Raw genomic sequence first — 13,907 nt, forward strand, 5'->3', positions numbered from 1 at the left:
GCGATTTGGTACGAAGGACCCGAAAGAGGACTGCAATGACCCTTACATGACATTATCTCTCGATATGATCCTAAACGAAGGCAGTGAGCATCGAATAAGCCGATCGACACCGTGATCATTTCGTATCGGGCGGGTTGCTCACGATTCTTGAATCTCAAGTCAACAATCGCATGAATCAATGTCGATAGGTCACACGGAAGGGACACGGCCCCGGTTCTAATTTTCTTTGCACTTCATGCAGGTAAAATTGTCATGTTATAAGCACTAACGTAAAGTCATACAAGAAAACACAAGCAATGATAATGGTTTTGATCAATGGACGAGGCTTGTCTAGCCGCCATGATATTATTCACCTTCTTGGAAGCAAAGCCAACTTACTTCCGGAGAAAAAGAAAATGAAAGAAACCCAGATTTTGTTTACCCTAATGATACTTTGCGACAAAGATTATTGAAAAATTAATACACCTTGCTATAGGTTCAAGGTTCCTAGGACTCGATAATGATTGCGGAAAAGTCCTTTAGATAGAATGGTTCGGGTCACGAGGGCTCGAAATGCTGAAAAAAATAGCATTTTCTCGAAGGCTGATACTATGCAAAATCTCATATTGATACACCCATACCGCATTTATTCCAAATTAATTTTCGTGTCAGTGAAATTACCAACTGGCGCACGCGTGCCACATTTACCTAAAACAATTTTCGTGTCATCGAGGTTCCCAATTGGTGCACCCGTGCTACATTTGCCCCCAATTAATTTTCGTGTCATAAAAATCTCATATTTGTTCATTCATGCCATATTTGCCCCCGCACTAAATTCTGTATCACAAAAAATCCCAAATTACCAAAATCTTTGATTGGGAAATCCACAATTATGGTGATTTGGGATTTTTTATGGCATGAAATTAGTTTAGCGGTAAATATTACACGGATGTACCGGTTTAAGATTTTTATGACACAAGATTTAGTTTTGAGATGAATGGGGCATGAGGGTATCAATTTGAAATTTTTGTGACCCGAGAATTAATTTGGATAAATACGATACAGATATACCATATTGGAATTTTTTTTTACAGTATTAGCCCTTTTCATGATGATTAAAACTGGGAGGAGTTGTTGGAATTGGCTCTAGGAACTACTTCGTGAATGTTAACCGTACGGAATCTAATCCAAAACAGTACCGCTCTTATTAAGAATTAGGGTTGATACAATTAAAGGTCTAAAATTGGTACCCTATCATACATTTATCCTTAAACTAATTTTTGTTTCACAAAAAACCCAAACAGACCCATGACCCAAATCTAACATCTTTAGTATTCCATCCAATATCTCATTATAATGCATACGTATAATCACACGTGACAAATGACTGTAAGACGGATTTGACGTGGAGAATAGCAAATCCGACGTGAAAACTCCACGTTGACTTGTATGCCTTGTAATGAAATATCGGACGGAATGCAGACAGAGGATGGATTTGGGTCGGGATACTCAATTGGTATTTTCGATGAGATAAAAATTAGTTTGGGAGTAAATGTGTCACGAGGTTCATGACTTTTAATGGTATTAACCATAAGGATTATAAGTATAACATTCGACCTGCATGCTCAATTCTCATGATAACATTGTACATTAACATCACAACATAGTATACTTCAAAAGAAAAGGGAAGGATCGTGAGCCGACAGTGGTGTTGGAATGATTGTATCATGAAAAAATGAAGATAAAGTTAATTTTGTATGATTCCATATGTACAATCAATGCGACACAATCGAGGTATAATAGAAAACGAAATGGTTGGTGCCTTTGGTGGGCCCCATTAGTCCTTCAATACACATCTTGTTTGTATTTTACTTCTTTGCCATTTCGAGATGCTCTCGAACTCAAAAGACAAAAGTGCACGCAAGAAAATGTTGCAAAAATAAAAAAGTGAATTTCTTTATTGAGTTGGGTGTTAAATTAAGGGATAATGACACAGACAGCTTCTGAACTTTGGCTCAATATGCAATTTGATCCCTGAACTTTAACCCAATATTCAATGTGGTCCCTGAACTTTCAATTTGTTCAACTTGGTCCCTGAACATTTAGTAAATATTCAATTTAGTCCCTGAACTATATGAAAATATACAATATAGTCCTTCAACTTGAATTAATGGAAGGACTACATTGAATACTTTTATAAAGTTCAAGGACTATATTGAACATGTACCAAAAGTTCAGGGACCACATTGAACAAATTGAAAGTTCAGAGACCATATTGAACATTGAGTTAAAGTTCAGGAATTACATTGAATAAATTAAAAGTTCAGGGATCAAATTACATATTAAATTAAAGTTCAGGGACTGTTTGTGTCATTTTCCTTTAAATCAAGTAGAACAAGCGTCTTCTTCACTCAATAACATGAGAAATTCATTTTTCCTTTTTTTATTTATGAAATTTCAAATCAGGTAAAGCGTAAATCGGGTTCGACACTGCAAGTTGGTCAGAGGCTCGAACTCAAGTTGCCGTGAAAGATGAGCGAGCCCGCGAGATCGCTAAGCCAATCATGCTATGACCCAAATCTAACATCATTAGTATTCCATTAAATGTCTCATTATAATACATGCGTGTCATCATATGAGCCAAACGACTGCAAGACGGATCTGACGTGGAGAATGGTAAATCCGACATGAAAAATCCACGTATGTTGACACGTATGCATTTTAACGAACGGAATGCCAACGGAGGATGGATTTGGGTTGGCGTACCCATTTGGTATTTTCAGTGAGATGAAAATTAGTTCGTGAGTAAATGTATCGTGGGGTTCGGGACTTTTAATGGTATGAACCATAAAGATTTATAAGTATAACATTCGACATGCACATTCAATTCTCATGATAACATTGTACATTAGCATCACAACATATTATAATCCAAAAGAAAAGGCAAAGATCATGAGCCGACAATTGCTGTTATGATTGTTTCATGAAAAAGTGAAGATAGCGTTCGTTTTGTAGTATCCCATATGTACAGTCAATGCGACACCAATCCAGCAAATAGAAAACGAAATTGGTTGATGCCGATGGTGGAACCTATTCGTCCTTCAATACACATCTCGTTTGTATCTTGCTTCGTTGCCATTTCGAGATGCTTTCGAACTCAAAAAGAGGACAAAAGTGCACGCAAGAAAATGTTGCCAAAAGAAAAAGTGAATTTCTTTATGAGTTAATACCACAAAAAACCCTAAATTAGTACACTTGTGACAATTTACCTCAAACTAATTTTTTGATTACCAAAAATCCAAAACTGGTACACCTGTGATAATTTTACCCAAACTAATTTTTTGACCACTAAAAAGCAAAACTGGTACATGTGTGATAAATTTACCCTCCGTTAGTTTTTATTAGATTGGATTAATACCACAAAAAATCACAAAATGATACACTTGTGACAAACAGCGAGTAAAACATATATCAATCAACTGCCGTATGTCATTTAATAAAGCAATTTGACAGCAAAATTTAACGAAAACAAACTGAGAGTAATTTTGTCACAGGCGTACAAGTTTGGAGTTTTTGATAGTCAAAAAATTAGTTTACAGTAAAATTATCACAGACCAGTTTGGGGGTTTTCGTGGTATTAACTATTTCTTTGTTGAGTTGGGTGTTAACTCAAGAAGAACAAGCGTCTTCTTCACTCGATGTTGACATGAGAAATTCATTTTTCCTTTTTTATTTATTTATGAAAGGTCGAATCATGTGATCATAGATCGGGCTCGACGCTACAAGTCAATCAAAGGCTCGAACTGGAGATGCCGTGGAAGATGAGCGAGCACACGAGATTGCTAAGCCAATCATGCTATGAGATACTGCAATGCATAATTACAAAAAAGAAGAAGAAGAAGTTATAAACTTATTGTATGAATTCAATTTTAGACTTTTCAATTTGGTCAATTTAATTCTAAATCCTTTGACAATTTATCAATATTGTCCTTATACAATCACGTGGACGTTGGTCGTCCTACATGGTACATTGGTGCTAATGTGGGCAATTTTTGTAAATTTTTGAAAATTCTTATGAATTTGTTTTTCATTTTTCATTTTTTTAGTTTTAAATTTAAAAAAATGAAAAGATGGTCTACATTAGCACTAGGACACCCAGCGTCGACATTAGCGATTTCCGGCAAAAAACAGCCGGAGGGATTACGTTGACAAATCGTCAAAAGATTTAGGGCTAAATTGGCTAAATTGAAAATTTTGAGACCGGATTGACATCTGCACAATAAATTTTGTACTTTTGCCACTTTTCTCGTTACTCCAATGACCCTCGCATCACGTAATCTCGATTGGATCCTAAATAATGAAAGGCAGTTGGCATTGAATAACCCAATTGACACTCAGATCATTACGTATCGGATGGGATGCTCATAATTCTTGAATCTCAAAATCAACAATTGCATCATGAATGAATGTCGATTTCCTTTTCATCTCATCTCCTTTTTTCTCTTTTGGTCTTGATTCGAGATGATGGATCAATACAAGAAAATAGAAGCGATTTGGATGAGGCGTGATTTGATTTACCCTATTGATACTTTGTGACAAAGATAACCAACATACCTTGCCAAAGTTCCTAGGACTCGATAATGACCGTGGCAAAGTCCCGTCGCTAGAACGGTTCGGTTGTGCGGACCCGAAATGCCGAAAAAATAGCATTTTCATCAATGGTCGGAATTGGGAGGAGTTGTTGGTATCGGCTCCAGAAACTACTTCGTGAAGATTAGCCACACATAATCTAATCCAAAGTAATTCCACTCTTATTGAGGGTTAGAGTTCACACCATTAAAAATCTCAAATCGATTATCCATGACACATTTACCTCCAAATTAATTTTCGTCCTACAAAAAATCCCAAAGCGGTACATCGACCAAATCGACCTTTCATCAGCATTTCATCCAGTATCCCATAAAAATGCGTGTGCGTCAACACACGTAACAGACAACTGCGAGATGGATTTGACATGGAGAACAACGAATCCGACATGAAAAATCCACGTGTGTTAACATGTATGCGCTTTAACGAACCGTTGGACGGAATGCTGATGGAGGGTAGATTTGAATCATCGGTACCTGTGTTTGGATTTTCCTTGAGACGAAAATTAGTTCGGGTAAATGCATCGTGGAGGTACTAGTCTAGGGATCTTATTGGCATTAACCCGAAGTATTATAAGTAAAACATTTGACATGCACAATCAATTCTCATGATAAATTGTACATCACATCACAACAATCTATACTCCGAAAGATAAGGGAACGATCATATGAGCCGACGGTGGAGTTGGAACGGTTCTATCATGAGCAAAAGATGACCTTAAATTTTGTAGTATCCCATCATATGTGCAATCATTGCAATACCTATCGAGCTTATAATAAACGAAATGGTTGGTGCCCATGATTGGACCCGATTAGTGCTTCGATAACCCCTTTTTTTGTTTGTATTTTTTTACTTCGCTGGCATTTCGAGATGCTGTCGAACTCAAAAGAGGACAGATTGCACGCAACAAAATGGTGCAGAAAGTGCAAAAGAAAAAGTGAATTTCTTTAATGAGTCGGGTGTTCAATCAGAGAAGAACAAAGCGTTGTCTTCACTCAATGTTGACATGAGAAATCGATTTCCCTTTTCATAAAAGCAAAAGGAGGAAGGAAATGCATATGAACACGAAAAGATCCAAAACTCCACTTATCAAAGTTATCATGCGCACCTTAGCTTCAATCGAGTAGTACATTACCGTAGAAGACACCCAACAGGCCAAACCGCATTGGCAAAAGGCCACGAACGGGGGAGGAGAAGAGATTCCCCCGCGACGATCGGGTGGAAAATGGGCGAAAGGATAGGGATGCGGTCCTGGCAATTCGTGGCTCATCGGCCGACCATTATAGTCGAATAGGTAAATTCATGTGTTTGTCATTTGTGCGATTTCTCTATCGAGATTGCTCTCAAAAGGATAAATGCGCATGCTTTTCATAACGATAACTACCAACAAGATCTAATTGGGATCAGTTGGGAAAGGACAAGGGCTCGATCCACTTTGCGACGATAACAATGAGCTTTGCTCATAAGATGATTGACTAAAGTGGGCGGTTCCCAACCAAGAATGAAACATGCTTTGTCCGGGCTCATTCAAATTGTGCCTTTGAGCTTAGCATGTCCAAGCGAGCTCGAGGGTCACAAAGTCCATATATCAATATTTGAAGGGAAAATGCCATAAATGGTCTCTGAACTTTGACCAAATGTGCAATATCGTTCATGAACTTTACATTTGTTCAGTGAGATCCCTGAATTTTAGCTAAATGTACAATGTTGTACCTGAACTTTTAATTTATCCAATGTAGTTCCTAAACTATTAGTATATGTTCAATTTAGCCTCTGGAATAGATAATATAAGGATTAGATTGAATCCAGGATATAACAATCTAGGGGACTAGATGAAACAGTTACCGAAATTTCAGGGACCAAACTGGACAGATTAAAAGTTCAGAGATAATACTGTATGTTGAGTCAAAATTAATGGATCATCTGTAAAGTTATCCCAAATTTTCATTGCCGGAACCGTCACGGAAGGAAAAATTCCCAAAAGCGAACGAGACAGATGACGTCGCTGATACGCGACGATGAGAGGTCAGGGTTCCTTAATTAAGTAAGATTAGGGATATCATTAAGATGGGCTGGCGAGAGATTAATTTTATTTTTATATATAAATTTTGCCCCCAGATCATCCTCGTGATTGTAAAGAAGAGTAGGAGGACCAATGAGAGAGAGAGAGAGATTGGCGTTTTCCCCCACTCTTTGCGGTGGGGGCCCAAACGAGATGCTCGGACGGGTCACGGGGGGAAGAGAGAGAGAGAGAGATGTGGGGACACGTGGGCCCCACTCCAGCTCAGCTGTTGTGAAAAACAGAGCAGAAGAAGGAGGAGAAGGAGGAGGAGGACTGGGTTGAAGTGGATGAGTGAGTTAACTGTAATGCACTTGCGGCTGGAGCATGTGAAGACGACGGGCGGGAGGAGGGGGCCGAAAAAGGGAGGGGGAGAAATCGATGGCTCGGGCGGGCCCCACCTCGCGTGAAGGAACGGGGCTTCGTCATCGTCATCGTGGCTGGAGTCGGGACCTGATGAAACGTGAGAGAGGGACTTGCATGGACCCGGGTCGTTGTGGTCGGGTCATGTGGCTTGAACCGAATTGGGCAATGGAGATTATGTCTCGATTGGGATGGGATGGGACGAGTCGGGGATGGGAATCCGGAGTGCGGGGCCCAGAGGGGAAGGGAAGGGGTGGAATGATCGGACACCGTATCGAACTTCTTAAGGGTGGCCGGTAGGAGAAAGTACTTACTTTTCGGATGGTTCTTTTAAACCGACGTAAGAGCCGTCGAGATATTGCTATCCCTAAAGTGTCTGAGGTGTTAAGAAATTTAGGTCATGTCTATTGTGCGGAAAATAAATGATTTGGAAAATATTCTCTTAAAAATGATCAATTATGTCGTTTAATAATTAGTTAATGAAATGAAAAATTTAGTAGCGACAACAATTAATGCTGAAACATTTTCGTAAAAGATGAAAATTCTTTGCGAGGATAACAATGAGCTTTGCTCATAAGATGATTGACTAAAGTGGGCGGTTCCCAACCAAGAATGAAACATGCTTTGTCCGGGCTCATTCAAATTATGCCTTTGAGCTTAGCATGTCCAAACGAGCTCGAGGGTCACAAAGTCCATATATCAATATTTGAAGGGAAAATGACATAAATGGTATTTGAACTTTGACTAAATGTGCAATATTGTTCATGAACTTTACATTTGTTCAATGAGATCCCTAAACTTTAACCCAATATACAATGTTGTTCATGAATTTTTAATTTATTCAATGTAGTCCCTAAACTATTAGTATATATTCAATGTAACCTCTGGACTAGATAATCCAAGGATTAGATTGAATCCAGGATATAACAATCTAGGGACTAGATGAAACAGTTACCGAAAGTTCATGGACCAAACTGGACAGATTAAAAGGTCATAAATAATATTGTATATTGAGTCAAAATTAAAGGATCATCTGTGAAGTTATCCCAAATTTTCATTGCCGGAGCCGTCACGGAAGGAAAAATTCCCAAAAGAAGAAGGAGTGGGTTGAAAGTGATGAGTGATGAGTAAATGAAACATGCTTTGTCCGGGCTCATTCAAATTGTGCCTTTGAGCTTAGCATGTCCAAACGAGCTCGAGGGTCACAAAGTCCATATATCAATATTTGAAGGGAAAATGCCATAAATGGTATTTGAATTTTGACTAAATGTGTAATATTATTCATGAACTTTACATTTGTTCAATGAGATCCCTAAACTTTAACCCAATATACAATATTGTTCATGAACTTTTAATTTATTCAATGTAGTCCCTAAACTATTAGTATATATTCAATTTAACCTCTGGACTAGATAATCCAAGAATTAGATTGAATCCAGGATATAACAATCTAGGGACTAGATGAAACAGTTACCGAAAGTTCATGGACCAAACTAAACAGATTAAAAGTTCATAAATAATATTGTATATTGAGTCAAAATTAAATGATCATCTGTGAAGTTATCCCAAATTTTCATTGCCGTAACCGTCACGGAAGGAAAAATTCCCAAAGAAGAAGGAGAAGAAGAAGAAGGAGTGGGTTGAAAGTGATGAGTGAGTTAACTGTAATGCACTTGCGGTTGGAGCGTGTGAAGACGATGGGGGTAGGAGACGGGGCCAAAAAGGAGGGGGAGAAATCGATGGCTCGGGTGGGCCCCACCTCGCGTAAAGGAACGAGCTTCGTCATCGTGACTGGAGTCGGGACCTGATGAAACGTGAGAGGGGGACTTGCATGGACTCGGATCGTCGTGGTCGGGTCATGTGGCTTGAACCGAATTGGGCAATGGAGATTATGTCTTGATTGGGATGGGATGGGACGAGTCGGGGATGGGAATCTGAAGTGCGGGGCCTGGAGGGGAAGGGAAGGGGTGGAATGATCGGACACAATATCGAACTTCTTAATGGTGGCCGGTAGGAAAAAGTACTTACTTTTCGGATGGTTCTTTTAAACCGACGTAAGAGTCGTCGAGATATTGCTATTCCTAAAGTGTCCGAGGTGTTAAGAAATTTAGGTCATATCTATTGTGCGGAAAATAAACGATTTGGAAAATATTCTCTTAAAAATGATCAATTGTATCGTTTAATAATTAGTCAATAAAATGAAAAATTTAGTAGCGACAACAATTCATGCTGAAACATTTTCGTAAAAGATGAAAATACTTTTCATTCATTCATTTTTGTAATCGATATAATGAATCGGATTTAGAAAAATATTTTCCAAATCGTCCATTTTTTGCAAAACAAACGGAGCCTTAATCACAAAAGTGTAGAGCCTTTTAAGTTAGACGAGTTGATGAATTGCATTATAGTGATTTCCAGCCATCGGATCATATGCAATCGAGCAAATAAAAGCAAACCCATTAGTGAGTTTGCAGTTAGCAAAAAAAAAAAAAAGAATTAGTAACTTATCGATGCCGGTGATTTAAACTTTCCGAAGTTCTTTTACAATTGAAATTAACAGAATTATGGGTAAACGAGGTCATTTTTTTTTTTTTTGGTCGAAATAGAACGATATACATTGAAACTTAAGAGTTGTTGAAACTACAACCCGACAGAGGGGCATCAAAACATAACAACTCCCATAACGGTTGGGGGGGACGGGCAAGCCAAAATAAATTCAGAGAATTTCTGCGATGCGCTTTGGAGATCCAATCAGCAGCTTGGTTCGCGGATCTGTTGCAATGGTTAATTTACTGAATTGGGCCATACGGAGCAAGGCTTCATGAACTGCAGCTTCCTCTTCCCAGCCGACTTGACTCTGGTCATTCAGCAAGTTTACCATATGGAGACAGTCTGTTTCCAAAACTATTTGCTCACTCCTCAAGTCGGCGAAGAACTGAAGCGCGTGCAGCATCGCTTGTAGCTCCGTGTGCAACGGCGAAGTCGCCGGGACTGTTCTAGCGAAGCCGTCTAGCAAGGTTCCAGTCGCATCTCTGAGGATTGCCGCTACTGCTCCTTCTGTTGCATGTTCATGAAAAGCCCCATCGATGTTGATTTTGAAGGAGTTCATCGCCGGTGGGTTCCAATTCAGAGGTAAAGGAACCTTTTCAGTATGCAGATTAGAGCTCTTGTGATTCCACTTGCTATAGTTTTGAGACATCATCCTTGCCGACTCAATTAAGGTACTCGGATTTGGGGGTTTTTTCCGAAAAACAAATTCATTTCTAGCCTTCCAAATCAACCAGAAGATACTGGCAATCTCATCTAGTGTAAGCAGTTTATGTGGCTGTAGCTGATAGTTTTGAATCCATACCTCAATTCGTGTTATTTCCTCACGAGCGATTTTGATCTGAACTGAAGGTGCTGTCCAAATTGCTTCGGTCCAGGGGCAGATAAGAAAGATGTGCTCCACCGTTTCAACCTCTTGATCGCAGAAGGGGCAAGCTGGCCGAGGTAAGATCTTCAAACGAGGTCATTTGAAAGCTCTTAAACTTGCAAATTCAAGCAATAGACTTAACTGTAGCCAAAATTTTGTAAAATTCGATGTTCTTCCATTAGAATGGACTGTCTACTTCAACCTGGGGAAAATTACTAAAAAGATCATTAACCTATTATAATTGTACCAATTCAATCCCAAATATTATCACGCTTTTTGTCAATTGAGTCCATCCGGTCGATTTTAGCCAGAATTCGCTGGCATGAACGCCAGCCACCCTATGTGGCACGGCCAGTGATGATACAAACAATTTTTATGATTTTTTTTTTTAAATTTATGAATTTTTTTTATAAGTTTTATAATTTCTTCTTCTTCTTCTTCTTTTCTTTCTTTCTTTTCCTTTTTTTTTTCTACCAAGTCCGATCATAGGTGAGGGCTGCAAGTGGCCAACGAGGGTCGGTCGGCGCTGACGACCCTCGCCGAACTTGGTAAAGAAAAAGAAAAAAATTCAATTTTTTTTATAAAAATCGTTCACGTCAGTAGTTGTGGTCCTATGTGACATAACTAGGATCCACGTCGGTAATTTCCAACTAAACTTGGCCGGATTGACTCAATAGACAAAACGTGTAAAATATTTAGGACAAAATTGACACAATTGAAAGATTTAAGACTAAATCGGCACAAACGTAACAGCTTTATGACTTTTTTTGGTAATTTCCCCCTTTCGACTTGCTATGCAAAAATTTGCGAAATTCATTCTGAATCGAAGCGAACACAATGAAGGGTAAATTAACTTTGTAAGAGTGCAGTAACTTCTCTACTGCTCTCAGTACCCAGAAGATATTACAGTCCGTTCTGATTGAGACAGTAGGGAAGACCGAAGACTAGGAATTGAATGGGAAATGGCATGAAATCGTTTTATCAATCGAAGGCCACGGGCCAATTGCAGCAATTTTCCTGAATTTGGGCGCCGCATAACCATTAATTCATGGCCTTCAATTGCTGCAATTTTCCTGAATTCGGGTGCCACAGAACCTTTAATTCGGGTAAGTAGATTGTTCGTGAGTGGATTATCATGTCAGGCGGATCCCCATACCCGGATATAATATATTAGTGCCCGCATACCTCGCACCCCTAATTTACCATGTATTGTCGTCTTCCTAAGAAAGAGAAGGAATACCATCTGGAAGTTTTACATCCCGCTAATCCCGAAATCTAGAAGGGACCGACAAAACTTTTTAAGGACTTACTTAGGTTTATATCTATCAATTGAAGGCCATGGGCCAATTGCTGCAATTTCCTGAATTCGAGTGCCATAGAAACATTAATTCGGGTCGGTGGATCGTTCTTGGGTGGGATTATCATGTCAGGCGGATCGTTGTACCCGGATCTAAAGTGATGGAGCCCCATCATGCACCGGTTCAGAGCAAATGACAAAGAAAACAACAAGAACAAGAAATCATTTAAATGCGATGGAGGAGTCATAAAAAGATCAGTGTGGCATCTCTTTCTTTCCCTCAACCGGCCCTGTTGATCGAACCGCCCGATTGATCCGGCCTAAATTTTTCGTTTTCAACTTAGGCCGGTTTAAGATTTCGGGCCCCTTCTTCTGTTTCCTTTTTTCTCGACTCGGTCCGGCTCAAAGTAAACTATGCTCGTCCCCGCATCAAGTTCAGAGCGGTTTTTACCTTGAAAACCAACCCGGTTTATTCGGTTCGTGAGTCGATCGAGCCACGACTCAAACCGGGGATCCGCGTTCTTTTCTATCCATGTGCGCATGCCCAACTCGGATGGGAACTGAACCGGCTATGCCGGTTCTGAAAGGCAATTGGGTATCCTCCATGGACACCACTTCCACACGGGATAATGAGATTAACACGACCGACTTGTAGCCATCGGAAATCGGCGTATGAAGAACTTCCATCGGTATTTGTTTGGAATGAGTCGAATAGAGAGCGGAGGATGAGGAAAACATGAAGGCGTATCACGGGAACAAGATATGCACATCCGACCACGGAAGAAAGATACCACAACATCGGCTGAAAAGAGAGGATTACTTACTCAGTTCAAATGTCCACATCGACATCTACAGGAAAAGCTCTTCTTTAAGAAGACCGGTTCCCGGCCCCGAAATCAACCTGATTTATCATGTTCCCGAGTCATTCGAATCGCGACTCAAACCGGGGACCGAACTACTTTTTTCCCCGTTAACATGCACACCAAGGACATGAAGCTAAACCGGTGCCGGTTCTAAAAGGCTGTTTGGATATCCTTGATGAACACGGCCAACCGATAGTCATAGGGAATCGACACATGCGGAATTTCCATCAGTATTTGTTGGCGATGAGTCGAATAGAGAGCGCGGCAGGGAGAGGAAAACATAAAGGTGTACAACAAGAACAAGATATGCACATCCGACTACGGAAGGAAGATACTATCTCAGAATTCCACTCAGCGAACATGGTTCTAGGTCCAAGATCCTTAAACTACTGCAACTGACATTGGCCAAAAAGAGTTGAGTGATGCATACTGGGCTCTGTCACTACTCTTCCGTTCTGTCAGGTAACCACCGTTCTTCAGTAGGAGAACTGATAACTCTATCAGAAGATATCCTCAGCAAGAAGGTAGAATTACTCAGCCATCCCATTACTCGGCCATCCAATTTTTTTATTTTTTCATTTTGATCTTTTTTTTCGATTTCTTCCTCGCCTTCCGGCAATCGGCTCGCCCTCGCCGGCCCCTGGCTAGGTGAGGTCCGCCGGCTGCGAGCTCGACTCGCCGCGCGACGCGACGCGAGGTCAACCTCGCTCACTCGGCGAGGCGACCCGCCACCTGGGCGGCGAGGTCGACCTCGCCGCCAGGGCCGCGAGGTCGACCTGCGGCTCCCCTCCGGTCGCCGGACCGGCCGAGGAAGAAATAAAAAAAAAAAAAAAGATTAAAAATTGAAAAAAATAATAAAAAATTGCCACGTCGGCGTTGTCGGACGGCCGGCGCCCGGCGACCTCGTCGGCAGCGGCCAAAATTGGCCGGAAAGACTGAATTGGCAAGAATTAAAAGGTTTAGGACCAATTGACAAACTTAAAAGGTTTAGGATCGATTGACGACCGCATAATAGTTTAGGATCGATTTGACAATTTTCCCAATCTTCGGTTGTGTCAAGAACAAATCAGAACCCATTGCTTCTCATAGATAGATTACGGACTGACTCGAAACGCCACCTTTGCAGACAAAAGAATGTTGGAGCGCAATTGATTCAGAGCGAGCTGAATTGCTCAATTGCAACATTGGATGGCCAAAAAACAAGAACATTGAACTGGCAACATTGATCGAGAAGAGACACGTTATGCCGAAGCTGTACGTTTTTCCATCAAAGGAAACTTGAAA

The sequence above is a fragment of the Syzygium oleosum genome, unplaced genomic scaffold, assembly GCF_021117445.2.
Source record: "Syzygium oleosum isolate NSW1041296 unplaced genomic scaffold, Sole_v2.1 Sole_v2.27, whole genome shotgun sequence".
NCBI classification, from domain to species: Eukaryota; Viridiplantae; Streptophyta; class Magnoliopsida; order Myrtales; family Myrtaceae; genus Syzygium; species Syzygium oleosum.